The sequence below is a fragment of the Labeo rohita genome, chromosome 1 (assembly GCF_022985175.1).
Source record: "Labeo rohita strain BAU-BD-2019 chromosome 1, IGBB_LRoh.1.0, whole genome shotgun sequence".
In the NCBI taxonomy this organism is placed as follows: domain Eukaryota; kingdom Metazoa; phylum Chordata; class Actinopteri; order Cypriniformes; family Cyprinidae; genus Labeo; species Labeo rohita.
This window is the reverse complement of record NC_066869.1, coordinates 17,490,403-17,506,104: the sequence shown is the minus strand read 5'-3', so window position 1 is coordinate 17,506,104 and position 15,702 is coordinate 17,490,403. Positions and strand designations below refer to the sequence as shown.

The 15,702-nt window shown below is 35.7% G+C and overlaps 1 protein-coding gene across 2 annotated transcripts in view; it reads right to left on the bottom strand.

Annotated features, from left to right (window-relative positions):
* gstcd (glutathione S-transferase, C-terminal domain containing) overlaps positions 1 to 15,702 on the bottom strand; it is a 67,612-nt gene that overhangs the window by 34,549 nt on the left and 17,361 nt on the right. The window lies entirely within an intron of this gene.

The window sequence follows — 15,702 nt, the reverse complement described above, 5'->3', positions numbered from 1 at the left end:
TTTAATAAACACATAATAATAATATAAAATAATTATTAATACAAATAAAAAAAATGATCAAATAAATAAATGTTTTTCAAGTAGCGGATCAGTATATTAGAATGATTTCTGAATGATCGTGACACTGAATGCTAAAATAATGATGTTGAAAATTCATAAAATATATACACAAAATTATATATATATATATATATATATATATATATATATATATATATATATATATATATATATAGAGAGAGAGAGAGAGAGAGAGATAGATAGTTAGATAAAAAGAAATATATTCAAATAGTACAATAAAAATAAATAAATAAAATAAATTTAAAAAAAATTAAATAACTTATGGCAATACCATGTTTTACATATATACTACTTAAATGTTTAGGATCGTTTAATTAATTTTTTTTTTTTATTTGTTTAATTCAGCAAGGACACTGACAATATAAAGAAACCTATACCCAACATTAATAATAGTAAATAAATAATAACAATAAAAATAAATAAATAAACCCAACGTTGTTGTCTCTGTTGTTATAATCAATCAATCAATCAATCAATAATGATAAAAGCAAGCAGCAAATCAACCAGCATATTAGAATGATTTCTGCAGTATCATGTGACACTGAAGACTGGAGTAATGATACTGAAAATTCATCTTTGCATCACAGGAATAAATTACATTTTAAAATATATTCAAATAGAAAATTCAAAATAATTGCAATAAAATTGTAATATTATAGTTTTTACTGTATTTTTGATCAAATAAATGCTTTTGTGAGCATAAGAGTCTGTCAAATCTTTAAAAAAAATCTTACTTTAATCTTCCTTTTGAACAATAGTTTATGCATGTCCAAAAACCCATGATATGAAAACAAAGCAAAAGATGTGTATCCTCAGATATCACACGATTTTACAAGTCAACACTAACAAAAAGAAAAAATGAGATACAAAACTGAACATTAGTTCTTACGTAGCCTGTGGGTCATTTTCCAGAGGCATATTCGAATGAACCAGCTAACGGCCTTTTAACGACCTCTTAGTGATTTCAAGAAGAGAACATAAAGTATGACAGGAAGGCTGTTTTCTGACAAACTAAAGGCCTGCGCCTCCACGATTACATTGTTCAGAGGAAACTGGAAGAGCTGTGGGGACGAGGCGGCACAGCCGGCAATCTCGCCCCAGCCCTGAGCTCTCGCTCTGAGACAGACACATTTGCTGAGAGAGAAAAACAACAGCTGTATGGCGAACACGTCCATAATAAAGCATGAGCGGCGGCGCTAGTGCAGCCCATCTGGCTGAGCTCACGTTCCCAGGGAGCCCACGCGGATTGTGTGGGAAGGCAGTGGGGGAAGCTGATGGCAGCCAACGGAAGCTCAAAGCCGCTTCCACGAAGTGACTCTGAGGTTAACCAATATAGGGAAACTCATTAGTAAAGATGGCAACTTGATTAGTGCAACCCACTATTGACTTGCAAGCTTTTTGTAGAAGGGCAACGGAATAAAAAAAGGGTAATAAATGAATACAGAACCTGAATGAATACAAATACAGAATTCATTCTCACAGTGACAGCGAGCAATTAGAGTCAATGTGTATTCTGCTCACGTTCGGCACTGGGCGAGGTGTCTGCTTTTGTTTTCCCTCCAAAACACTTCAGATCGTCCCCCAGTGGTATCGCCACAGGTCACTCCGTCCTCACAGGGGCACAGAATTAACACAAAAACCACAGCAATAAAACAAACAGAGAGGAAAACCTGCATGAAAAGCCAAAAGGATAAATGAGCAAAGTTTTGTCCTGCTGAGCAAATCTATTCAAAACTCTTTCCTCGCTCTATATGCCGAAGGTCTCTTATCAGACATCCATCGGCAATGTTTTGTGCCTCGGACGCCAATATCTCAGAGATCACAATGTAAACAGGGATGCCTTTGTTGAAACTTGAGTTTCTGAACATTCTTCAAGCTCTCAGACAAAGCAAGATGGACCCAATTGTGCCTAAGACAACTAATGTTTTATACTAAGACTGATATCTTCAAATTACCCATTTCAAATAAGACAAAATGTGTTTTAAATAAGGCAAAACAGGTTAAAAAAAAAAAAAAAAAAAAAAAAAATTCACAATAAAATCTGATGTCATTTTCCTTATTTTAATTTGTTATCTCAACAACTTTCATTTAGAAAACAGGGTCTCCACTGTCTTGGAAAACCTGAATATATGATGCAATTTTAAGGGTGTAATTTTAGACTTGCAAGTGTCATTGAAGCAAAAATAAACAGTTTTGTAACAGCTATACAATATTTTATCAAGTGGAAATAGCTGATAAATCTTATTTTCGGTGTTGGGAGACGTACATACAATAACATAAAAAAACTAATACAATTAAATTAAACAAAAAAACTAACTTAAATTAAATTAAATTAAATTAGATTAAATTAAATTAAACCCTGTAATTATGAAGTACTGGAAAATGACAGAATTTATTTATTTTGGGAGCATTACATTAAATTAAATTAAAAATTAATTAAATTAAATTAAATAAATCTATTTTTGCAACTTTTGCAATTACAGAATTGAACTATTTTAAATAATTTTATTTAATTTTTATTTAATTAAATTAATATTTGTGAAGCTACAATATTTTCATCAGGTAGAAATTGCTGATATTTTACATTTTGGGAGCTAAAAAAAAAAACAAAAATAAAATAAAACAAAATAAAACAAAACAAAATAAAATAAAATAAAATAAAATAAAATAAAATAAAATAAAATAAAAATCCTGTAATCATGAACAATTTTTGCAACTTTGCAATTATTAATTAATAATTTCATGTATAAATTCATACTTTCTTTAAAATAATTTCATTTAATTATTATTTAATTAACTACAAAATATTTTATCAGGCAGAAATTGCTGATAAATTTAATTTTGGAAGTTAAAAAAAACTTACATGAGAAAAACGTAGCTTTGTGATTACAGTAGAAGTAGAGAAATAAAGGGGGCCTTAGTGTCAAAAGTTGTAAATAAAATAAAAATCCTGCAATCATGCAACTTCTGCAAATACAGAATTTAATTATTTTTAAATGATTTAATTTAATTAAAATATCTTTTTTTCAAGCTATAAAAATAAAATAATGAAATATAATTATATAATTATAAAATTGTATTTAAAAGTTTAAATACAAGTAGCTTTGTGATTACAGTAAAAGCTGTAATGAATAGTTGTAAATTGATGAAAAGTTAATGAAAATAAAATAAAAATACTGTAATCATGAACTACTTTAATACATGAATGTGCGTCTCTATTGCCACAGAGTAATGTAATAAATTAATATAATTGATAGGAAATGCTAAGAAGTCTAAATCTTATATAAACCAAACCCATTTTTGGGTCAGTAATGCATTTTCAGTATTTGATATTTGATTCGGTTTAAGTTTGAACACAGCACAGGCATCTAAAATTCTCTCAGAAAAGTACATGTTCAGGTTTGTTAGCCACATATGACATGTTGAGAGATTTATGACAAAGCCATAAAGCTTCTACAGTCAATTCCAAATGCAGTTACAGCACAGAAGGACACATAAAAACGCATCTGATTATGCTGACCATCTAAAACTGCAAACATTGTTCATTGCAGACTTACAAACAGAGGAACCGTAAAAACCTGAGACTGCACACAGACAAGGTATAAAACACGGTTATACAAGGTTACTGAACTCAAGAGATAAACCTTTCACTTAAATGCCACTTAAACGCAGAGAACTCTTCAGTAAGAAGGGCCGTGCTGGTCAAAACCAGACAACATGTTCGTTCTGATTCTTCATAGGTGCTTCTGAAAAGAAAGTGTTTCACATGATGACATGATGTTCCCTGACCGCCGCTCTGAGGGCAACCGAAATCACTGCAGTGTTTCTGAAGAGAGCCAAAATAACTGCAAAACCTCAACCTCAAATTGCTCTTGGGCAATTGGAGAAAATTTTCTTCTTTTCCCAACACAATTTGCTCTTACAAGAACATGGTGTGAAAAGGTGGAAACAGCCTCTTGGCAGCTTTACAGTAAATAAGCAATAAAGAAGCACAGGGATGCGGCACCAGGGGTTAAAATGGGATTTGTTAGGTGGGGGGGATCTATATGGTGTCAGGCTTCCTATATATATATATATATATATATATATATATATATATATAAAATATAAATATAAAAACTTTTCATTTTTTGAATTTTTACCTCATCATGCTGAGTTTCTTCGTGCTGCATTAATTTCTCCTGGAGAGGCTGCGTGTGCCTCGCCTCAGCAGCGCATCCTTATACCGTCAGCGCATGCATTATATAAAGTAGCTATATCCACTATTCGCCACTTACTCTAAATCAGTGGTGTAGTGGTGCCTGGAGAAGTGGCTATACGCCCCAAATACAAGCTGAAAAGAATAATTTACTTACATCTGGACATGATTCTCCACAATCTCTGATGAAATCAGTCGGGTTTTCTCTGTAGAGCCGTTTTGAACTTACTATTAACGCATTCGTTACTCAATCCTTGGACTGAAACGTTTACAGGGGTTCACTGGTTTAAAGATACCATTTTTTTAAGGCATTGTTTTCTTTATAATGTACTGATTCATCAATCATTAAAGTGGTCATCGGATGCCCATTTTCCACAAGCTGATATTATTCCTTAGTGTCTTAATGAAAAGTCTATAATATACTTTGGTTAAAAATTCTCAGTGGTTGTGTAAACCATTTTTACCTTGTCAAAATGAGCAATGTGAAAATCAACCCATTCGGATGGATTGCTCCTTTATATGCAAATGAGCTCTGCTCACCCCGCCCCTCTCTTCTCTCTGCGGAGTGACGAGCCGGTTTACTTTAGCCGTGAAACTTGCTAACTAGCACATTATTAGTAAAGGTGACTACAGAGATCCATAAAAATAACTCTTATACTCACTTCTGCTGTATATGAAGGTGGATCACAAATGATTTATGCGAACAAAGATGCATTTATGTAGATCAGGAGGCGCATTCCTTCACAAACATACGTAATCCACTGTATCTTCAGCGGCTCAGATGTCGGGAGTAAATGACAACCACTATGTTCATTATTACATCCAGCAACACAACACCTCAATCGGAGATATTCTTGTTTAATTTACATCCCTGCTCCGGCATCGAAACAATGGAGGTCAGACTGTTGCAGCTGATTTAGGGCTGGTCTGAGGTAAGACACTCATGTCAATCAACTATCATGGGAGCGGCCTCTATCTGTGTGTTTTAATCTGCTTACTTGTGTAGTTGTTAATGAAGTGTTAATGTTGAGCCCTGCAACCATGGATGGCCCCGGCCCAATTTAAACCCTTTGCGGCACAATCAAGAGATCAAGCTCTAGTTAGCATGATTTTAGCAAACAACATACAACCCATTTCTTGTATTATGGTAGATTCTTTCAAACATTCAATTTGCTTTTGAAAGTTTCTGAAAAGTAAAGAATGCTTATCCTTGTATGCAACTGCTGATGTCTCTACTCAGGATAGTTCCTTGGAAAGGTCACATCGCATACTTCTACGGGTCCAACGCAAGCTTTCACCAGCTATTACGGCCCTCCTTGAGTTTGATGGACGTGCGCATCTCATTCTTTCAAAGAAACTGAGAAGGAGAAGAGTGAGGTGAGCTAGAAAGAAAAAAAAAAAAAATGAGCAGACTGCTGTCAGACAGAGATTCAAGCAGCTCTTCGGTTTATTAGTGATCCGAAAAAGCCAGGCAGAACAGCCATTAGGCAGCACGAACAGAAAATATGACGTGATTTGTGCTTCCTTCATTCTCTCCAGAGGACTTCGCGCCTTCATTTCACTGCGCACGACTGAACTGTCAAGACGACGACCGGTTTCTAATTTGACAAAAACGCCCAAAAGAGCGTCCCACCTGGGTATCTAGATGCAGAAGCAGAAATGATCAAAAGCCTGCTGGGATTTATGCACTTTCAGCCAGAATGATTCCAGTTCTGACAGGAACCATCCGATCGAGAAATGTTTTACTCTTACAGAAAGATGAGCACGGTGCAGAGAAGCCCGGCTTTAAGTCAGGATTTAAGAGAGGCCTGGGAAATGATCTCCGCCTGAGAAAGAAAACAGAGAATCTTTATAGACGCTAGAGCCTAGGTACTCAACATGCGGCTTGCGAGCCACATGGGACCCTTTACTGATAACGCTGTGGCTCAGAATCTCACTTTCCCCACGCAAATTGTTCTACAAGTTTTTGACTGAGGCTTTTCAGGTGTAATGATGAAAGTTGTAGAAATTATTGCAGAACTTCCCCTACATTTGTCATATCAGATAGATTAACACAGCTACATTTTACATTTATGTGGATGCTTTTATCCAAGGCAACTTTTGGTTAATTCACAGTGCAGAGAATGATGTTCCCCTCAAGAACAATGTGCATTTATTGCTAAACTGTAAATGTATTATGTAACACAGACAAATCAAATCACAGAATTCCAGTCTGAATTACATTATATAATTCTATGAATAATATATCGGCCTATGGTTTTTATTGGATGGATATTATAGAAGCAACTGTTTCAATTGGTCTATAAATTATGATGAATAATGCATCTACACTGCCCTCCAAAAGTTTGGAAACACCCTAGAAAAGCAGGGGTTTGGACAATATCGGCATGAATCCTTTTTAATTTGTGATCATTTTGCACTGATAAGGGACAACACAAACTATGAAAACATATTTTATTACATAAACAGTTTATACATAGAAAAAAATTCAATTTTCAATTCATCAAAATATCCACCATTAGCAGCTATTACAGCTCTGATAATCTGGGCCTAAATTCGTTGTATTCTAAACTTAATTGGCAATCAATTGTTGAAGCTATTAAGGTGTGCTGACCCACAAAAAATTTTCAGGGGTGTTTCCAAAGTGTAGTGTACATCTAATTCATGAAATTACTAAATGAATTATAATAACAGTTAAAGGGACAATTCACCCAAAAACAATAATTACTCCATGATATACACACCCTAAACCAATCCTAGGTGTATATAACTTTCTTCTGTTAGACAAATGCATTCGTAGTTATATTTAAAAAAAAATGTCCTGGCTCTTCAAAGCTTCAGAATGGCAGTGAATGGGTGTTGATGTTTTGTCCAATAAAGTACATTCATCCATCATAAAAAGTGCTCCACACAGCTCCGGGGGCTTAAAGGAGTTCACCTCCAGAGCAAAATTTACAGATAATTTACTCATTCCCATTGTCATCCAAGATGTTCATGTCTTTCTTTCTTCAGTCATAAAGAAATTAACAATGGTATCAATGGTGCCCGGAAGTTTAAACATCCAAAATCCAACTTAAATGCAGCTTCAAAGGGCTTCAAACAATCCCAGCTGAGGAATAAGAGTCTTATCTAGCAAAACAATCAATCATTTTCTAAAAAAAAAAAGTAGCAGCACATACTTTTTAACCTCAACTGCTCGTCTTGTCTAGCTCTGTGATGCACATGTGTACTCTGTGTAATCCGGGTCAATACAGTTTGGGTAGGTCGAAAAACTCTGATCTCATTTTCTCAAAACTGTCCTACATTGACCCAGATTGCACAGAGTTTGCACACACATCGCAGAGCGAGACAAGACGAGCATTTGAGATTAAAAAAAAGTATATTATTTTTTTTTTTTTTTTTTTTTAGAGAATGATGATCGTTTTGCTGGATAAGACACTTATTCCTCGGCTGGGATCATGTAGAGCCCTTTGAAGCTGCATTGAAATTGCATTTTGGATGTTCAAACTCACAAGCACCATTAAAGTCCACTATATGGAGATAACTCCTGAAATGTTTGTGAGTGGGGTGAGTACATTATCTGTAAATTTTTGTTCTGGAAGTGAACATCTGCTTCAAGTAGAAATATGCTTGGTGTTATGGCAAAGCCATTTAGATGGAAACACCCATACACCCCTATACATCAACACACACTACACACTACACTACTTCCCAAGGAAATAATCCGTACTTAACACCCAATCCAACACAGCTATGATAACAGCGATGTCCTCACGTGTACATTCAGTATGTGGGTTCATGTCAGACAAAGACGCCGCCAAAACATACACATGCTGTCTGGAGAAATGTAAATACAGCCTCTGAAACCGAACACCACCCCTACACCGCCTTCTAACAACACGTCAGAGATTACATTGTTCCTCGGCGAGGTGCACAATAGTTGTTCTGTTTGTCTAACATATCCCCGCCATACCAGAGAGTTTCAAATTCACACTCGAGTTGTGAGGAAGCGCGGGTGTTGTAATAACAGACGTGTCGGGTGATGACCGCCCTATGAAGACGTGCCCGTTAGAGGTGATGAGACACCTCCAAATGATACGAAAACCACAGGAAGTAAATGCACAAACTCCATCATGAAGAACTCTCACTCACCTTGGTGCAAAGTTTTGTTCAAAATGTGATCTAGGACAAAAAAAAACTCAATTGAGGTATCTATCTTGCCTTTAACATCATGTTATCATTCAACAGAGGGCTTCAGGTGAAGCACTAGCTCCCTGAACTGACGTTGACGGATGTTTGAACTCCAGGAAATAGCTGTCACACCTGAAGACAGCAAATACACTCAGCACATTCCAAGAATGACCCATATCCATCTTTTCGCACCTGCATTGTGACGTTGACACACACACACACAAAAAATGGTGCAACTGTGATACATCTGAAAATATTCAAGAGAAGCAGCGATAGATCAAACTAAAAAAAAAAAAGGCCCTGAAAAAGATTACAGCAGTCATCACTTGGCTGCAAAGAAGATTTTTTGTCAGGAAGAAAGCAAAAGAGGAAGATTCTGATATTTAACAACAGCGGTTGGTAAACAAGAACACTGGCAATGGCTTTTCGTCATGCTTTTAAACATAATGAGGCCTGTATCACACCACTCAAGAAATGTCAGCTGCTAAAGGCTTAGCATATGAAAAAAGGACACAAATTTGGCTAAAAATCCAGAACGGAAACAATTTTTTTTGCTCTCAAATTGCTAAGACCAAACAACTTCATCCACACCATAGATCAATAACCCAAATAGGTCTCGATAAGACTCTTCACAGCCCCTTAGAAGGAATAGGTGATAATTAGGTGCTTTTTTAGCAGTTCAACACAAGCATCCTTAGCGAAAAAGAAAAAAACGAAGTGAGAAAAGCACGAGTTTTGAATGTGACTACTGGTGTTCTTGTAAACAGACTTGAAATCCAAAAGTAATCTCTGTTTTATTGAGTCTTCAGCTCAAATGGTATATTAAAAAGAAACCTTGAAAGCCAGTCATTTGAGAGCAGAAATCCAGTATGCCCTAGTGGACATTCAGGGAAGAAATAAATCTGACAGCTAAACAGGAGTTACAGGTGGAGGTCAGCATCTGAAGGATGATGGCTAACTACAGACACTGCATATGAAATGAAAATCTGGTAAGGAAGAAAAGAAGATCCAGTGAAAATGCAGAAGAGCGAGACATTAGAAGGGCGAAAAAAGAAAAAAAATGCAAATAACATTTGTAATTTATGGTTCTTTGTGGCCTGATCCAATGTATTATTCAGGATAACAATAGAATAACGCAGCATGAAAATTAACAAGGACAATCTAAAGGCTGAGAAGAGAGCAAAAGAGATGCTTGTTTCACACTGCAACCAGGCTGTAAATTATAACACCAGCATAAATTAAATTAACCATCAACCGTTGGCATCCAAGTACTACATAAGGATAGATATTTCTAAATATAAAAACCCAAATCCTTCTACACATATTGAGAAAAATAACATTACCAGGTTCAGAAATTGACACGAATGAATATTCATTAGGTGGCATTTTGAAAATAGAAAGGATTGCTGTATTGCACTTAAATTCATGACTCAAACATTTCATCAATTAGTAAAACTCATTTAAGGCCCTCTGGAGTTTGAAACCGCTACCAAGTTGAGAAAGTGCTGATGAATTTCCAGTTGGGACCAACAAAACTGCAAGCCAGCTTTGACAGCAACATTTAATTGGTATTGATTAACTGAACCAATCTAACTGGAGAAATGGAGGCTCAATTAATCAAACTGAACGAAATATCGGCTCCTGGAAGGGTAAGTGCCATTTGTAGTTGGCACATGTATGGGGGGGAAAAAGTGGGACCTACATCTTCAATTATCTGGTGAATACAGAAAATTTTCAGAATCAAAGATTTGGCTCACTTTCAATCCAGAAATGTGAATTGGAATTGAATTGGCCACAATCCACAGGAAGTTGAACTGGAATGATAAGAGGAAGAACTTTCTGACAAAAGTTAATTTATTATATATGATTAAATATATATAATAACCAGTCGAAGGTTTTTTAATGTTTTTAAAGAAGTCTCTTCTGCTCACCAAGCCTGCATTTATTTGATCCAAAGTACAGCAAAAAAATAAATAAATAAATAAATAATAATTTTGAAATATTTTTACCATTTTAAAAAAATGTTTTCTATTTGATTATATTTTAAAATGTAATTTATTCCTGTGATTTCAAAGCTGTATTTTTAGCATCACTGCTCCAGTCACATGATGCTTCAGAAATCATTCTAATATTCTGATTTGCTGCTCAAAAAACATTTATTATTATTATTATTATTATTATTATTATTATTATTATTATTATTATATTGAATTATTATAATACAACAGCTGAGTAGAATTTTTGAATTTTTAGGTTTCTCTGATGAATAGACAAATTAAAAAGAACAGCATTTATCTGAAACAGAAATCTTTTGTAACATTATACGTCTTTATCATCACTTTTGATCAATTTAAAGCAATTTAAATGTAGCTTTGATCACAGGACTAAATTACATTTTAAAATATATCCAAATAGAAAGCAGTTATTTTAAACAGTAAAAAAAATATTTCACAATATTACTGCTTTTGCTGTATTTTGGATCACATAAATGCACGCTTGGTGAGCAGAAGATAAAAAAACATCCTTAAAAATCGTGCTTTTTAAAAACCTTTAGTGTTCCTGTAGGTGTCATTTCAGATATACATGTCCATTCATTTATCTGTTCATAAAGCCTATACATCTCCAAATTTAAAGACTTTTTCAAAACTTCCAATAAAGCATTTTTAAGCAAATATTCAAAGCTAAAAATTACAGTTATATAAATTTTAATTTATTTTAATTTTACACTCTTATATTCAAAATGCTATTCTGCATCACGTTCAGGAGCTGAAGTGGAATTTAAAAAGGTATTTTCAATTCAATGGTGCTCTGAGAAGTGGGAGCAACGCTGACTAATTCAGGTATAAGTCAAGCTACAGTAACTCTTCACAATGCCTCTAAATGTGTTAATACAGCCAAGCCACTAAAGTGAGCAATAATGGGCAAAGCAGCATGTAATCTCTGCCTCAGACTGCCTGATGGAAATTGCACACAAAAATGGCAACAGATTGAAATCTACCTAACAAGCTTCTACAGTTTCCAAGTACCGGGGTGCATAGGTTATTTTGAGTCACCAAGAAACAAAGTCATGTCTGCAAGGTTACAACAGGGTTGCATGCCAGCCTCATACTGTGCTGATCACTCTTATAAGTCAGCCAAGAAGGTCTCTTCCTGTCTAAAAACCAGTACTGACCGAATGTTTGCCAACTGTCAAAGTCTAGCTCCTTAAGATGAAGCAGCGTGTGTCTTTCAGGGTTTAGAAGTCATTTCGAAGTCATTCAGTCATGTGACTGAGCAATAATGCTTCTTTGAAGGTTCTCGAGGCTTTCATTTGACCTTCCCTCCTCTACGGCCATAAACTGTCTAGAGATGAAGCATTTCAGACAAGTAGCTGCCAAAACAGGCCGATGCGTCCGGAATGCACCTCCCATGTAAACGGCCCCCTTCCCACATAAACACACTGGAGTGTCTTAATGCTCAACAGGGCTGGTGTTGACAGTGGAAATGAATTCGCATTCAAGGCACCACTGCCAACCATGTCTCCCAGGTGGCCCCCGGGGCTTCTCTCTGCTCTGCAGTAGTGACAGCGACTAGTTCTCTCTCCTGCTCCCGACAAACTGCATAATAGACACCCTGGCGATGCAATCCTCCCACGGACTGCCCTCAATTTTAAAACAATATTTATCAGCACTCTGAAGGTGGCTTGCAAAATGTGGGTGGCAGTCGCGGTAGTCTCGCAAACGTCTAAATATTTAGCTAAAATGGCTCTCAAAGAAAGCGGTCAATAAATAAATTCATTCGCCGCCTTTTTGGGAATGGAGCGTGTCAAATTTCCAAAGACACCAGTGGCGAAGCCAATCTCTCAAATGGAGCAGGACTCTGTAATCTTGTCCATACGACAGCTCATCTGTAGACGTGCCCACGTACCAACATCTTATCCAATGACGCAGACATTAAAACTAACACACCCTGAAACAACTAACTGCGGGTAAAAATATACAAGAGAAGTAAAAAATGTCCCAGAGGACACACAAATAGTGGGAAAATCATGTTTAGATAATGTTCAACAACGTGAAGGGGCCCAAAACGGAGCCCTGTGGTACTCCTACACTACCTTCTAGTCAGGAGCTCTACTGACTAGCACTTAAACATCAGAAGCACATGTTTTCCTTTGTGTGGGAAGGCAAGATCTGCTGACTACACATCTAAAAGTCTGCTTGAGTAATCTGGTTTTAAAGTTAGGATACAACAATGCAAGAGTCAGAGCTCTGGGCGGCACTTTCTCCAACAGTTGCCGACTATGACAGTCCCAGTAACAATGTAGCTTGTCTTCACGCCACGGGTTACCTGACTGTTGAAAGACGACAGGAGCGATTAGTGGAGCGCTGAAGCGATAGAGGATTCGTAACAAGCAGCAGGACATACACGGGCCTCTCTGTTCTTACACCACCTCTCTGTTACTGCTTGTGGATTCAGCACTTGAAAAGACATTAGAGGGAGGCATGTGTGGGCGCATGCTGACAGACAGAGCTACTATAGTAAAGGAAAAGATGGTACTGAATAAAAGCAACATAGTTTTGCATGTGGGGGTTCATCTAAGTGCCTATGTTCAGTGTTTTCTCTGAAGGGCCCTGCATTAAAACACTAGAAAATCAGCAACAAGCCAACATGACTCACGGACCATCTAAAATGTCCGGGGAATTTGTTCTTGCATTCTCACGGCATGTTGCAGACAATCATTTGAGAGTTCATCTCTGAAACAGAGTTTGATGCAAATGTGAACAGAGAAATGGAAGTTCACTACAGACCGCACTGAATAGAAAAAAAAACATCTCCTAAAAGCCTCAAATAATAAGCAATCTTAGAATGCAAATGGAAGATATTCAGTTATTATTTTGTGAGAAAGTAAAAATCATGAAACTCTGCTTTGACCCTGGCCTATTCAGGAAAAAGCAGTTACTTTGTACTTACAGTACAAGACACTGAATACGTCATATGGGCTAAAAGGGACCCAGAAAATGCTTATTAAACTTTTTCAAATCTGTATTTCCATTCACAAATGGAAAACAAAAGGAGAAGAACACTACCAACTATATATAAATATAGTATATATATATATATATATATATATATATATATATATATATATATATACACATACATACAGTGGGTACGGAAAGTATTCAGACCCCCTTAAATTTTTCACTCTTTGTTATATTGCAGTCATTTGCTAAAATCATTTAAGTTCATTTTTTTTCCCTCATTAATGTACACACAGCACCCCATATTGACAGAAAAACACAGAATTGTTGACATTTTTGCAGATTTATTAAAAAAGACAAACTGAAATATCACATGGTCCTAAGTATTCAGACCCTTTGCTCAGTATTTAGTAGAAGCACCCTTTTGATCTAATACAGCCATGAGTCTTTTTGGGAAAGATGCAACAAGTTTTTCACACCTGGATTTGGGGATCCTCTGCCATTCCTCCTTGCAGATCCTCTCCAGTTCTGTCAGGTTGGATGGTAAACGTTGGTGGACAGCCATTTTTAGGTCTCTCCAGAGATGCTCAATTGGGTTTAAGTCAGGGCTCTGGCTGGGCCATTCAAGAACAGTCAGCTGTGAGCTGTAAGGTCTTATATAGACAGGTGTGTGGCTTTCCTAATCAAGTCCAATCAGTATATTTAAACACAGCTGGACTCAAATGAAGGTGTAGAACCATCTTAAGGATGATCAGAAGAAATGGACAGCACCTGAGTTAAATATATGAGTGTCACAGCAAATGGTTTGAATACTTAGGACCATGTGATATTTCAATTTTTCTTTTTTAATAAATCTGCAAAAATGTCAACAATTCTGTGTTTTTCTGTCAATATTGGGTGCTGTGTGTACATTAATCAGGAAAAAAAACGAACTTAAATGATTTTAGCAAATGGCTGCAATATAACAAAGAGTGAAAAATATAAGGGGGTCTGAATACTTTCTGTACCCACTGTGTGTGTGTATATATATATATATATATATATATATATATATATATATATATATATATATATACATATATACACACACACATATACATATATATATAATATATATATATACACATACACACACAGTTGAAGACAAAAGTTAACATACACCCTGTATGTTGTTATGTTTTATTTAGTACTGACCTGAATAACATATTTCACATAAAAGACACTTACACACAGTCCACAAGAGAAAATAATAGCTGAATTTAAAAGCTTACATACGCTTGATTTTTAATACTGTGTTGTCACCTGAATGATCCACAGCTGTGTTTTTTTGTTTAGTGATTGCTGTTCATGAGTCCCTTGTTTGTCCTGAACAGTTAAACTGCCCGCTGTTCTTCAGAAAAATCCTTCAGTTCCCACAAATTCTTTTGTTTTAAGCATTTTTGTGTATTTGAATGATTTTGAGATCCATCTTTTCACACTGAGGACAACTGAGGCACTCCTATGCAACTACTACAGAAGGTTCAAACGCTCACTGATGCTCCAGAAGGAAAAACAATACATTAAGAGCCGGGGGGTGAAAACTTTTGAACAAAATGAAGATGTGTACATTTTTCTTATTTTGCCTAAATATCATATTTTTCTGCCTTTCAGAAGTTTCCGAGAAGACAAAATAAGCTAAATTTACCCTGACCTTTAACATTGAAAAAGGATCTCAAAATCATCATCATCAATCAGTCATTCTTGGAAAGGGTTCAATTACACAAAAATGCTGAAAAACCAAAGAATTTGTGGGACCTGAAGGATGTTTCAGAGGAACAGCAGGCAGTTTAACTATTCAGCACAAACAAGGGACTCATGAACAACTATTACTAAACAAAAACACAGCTGTGGATCATTCAGATAAAAACCACAGTATTAAGAATGAAGTGTATGTAAAATTTTGAACAGGGTCATTTTTATAACTATTATTTTAAACTATTATTTTCTCTTGTGGACTATATGTGAAATGTCTTATTCAGATTAGTACAAAATAAAAATAAAAAATTAAATAATTGGTAAAATAATTAACATTTTGCAGATTCTGCAAGGTGTGTGTAAACTTTTGACTTCAACTGTATGTGCACTATAATGCACTATATTCCAAGTCTACTGAAAGCATATGATAGCTCTGAGTAAGAAGCTGACCAAAATTTAAGTATAATCTTAATTGATAACTGTGGTCACCATTAACTTTCTATATATTGAAAAGAGCAGCTAGGGGAATGTCCAATA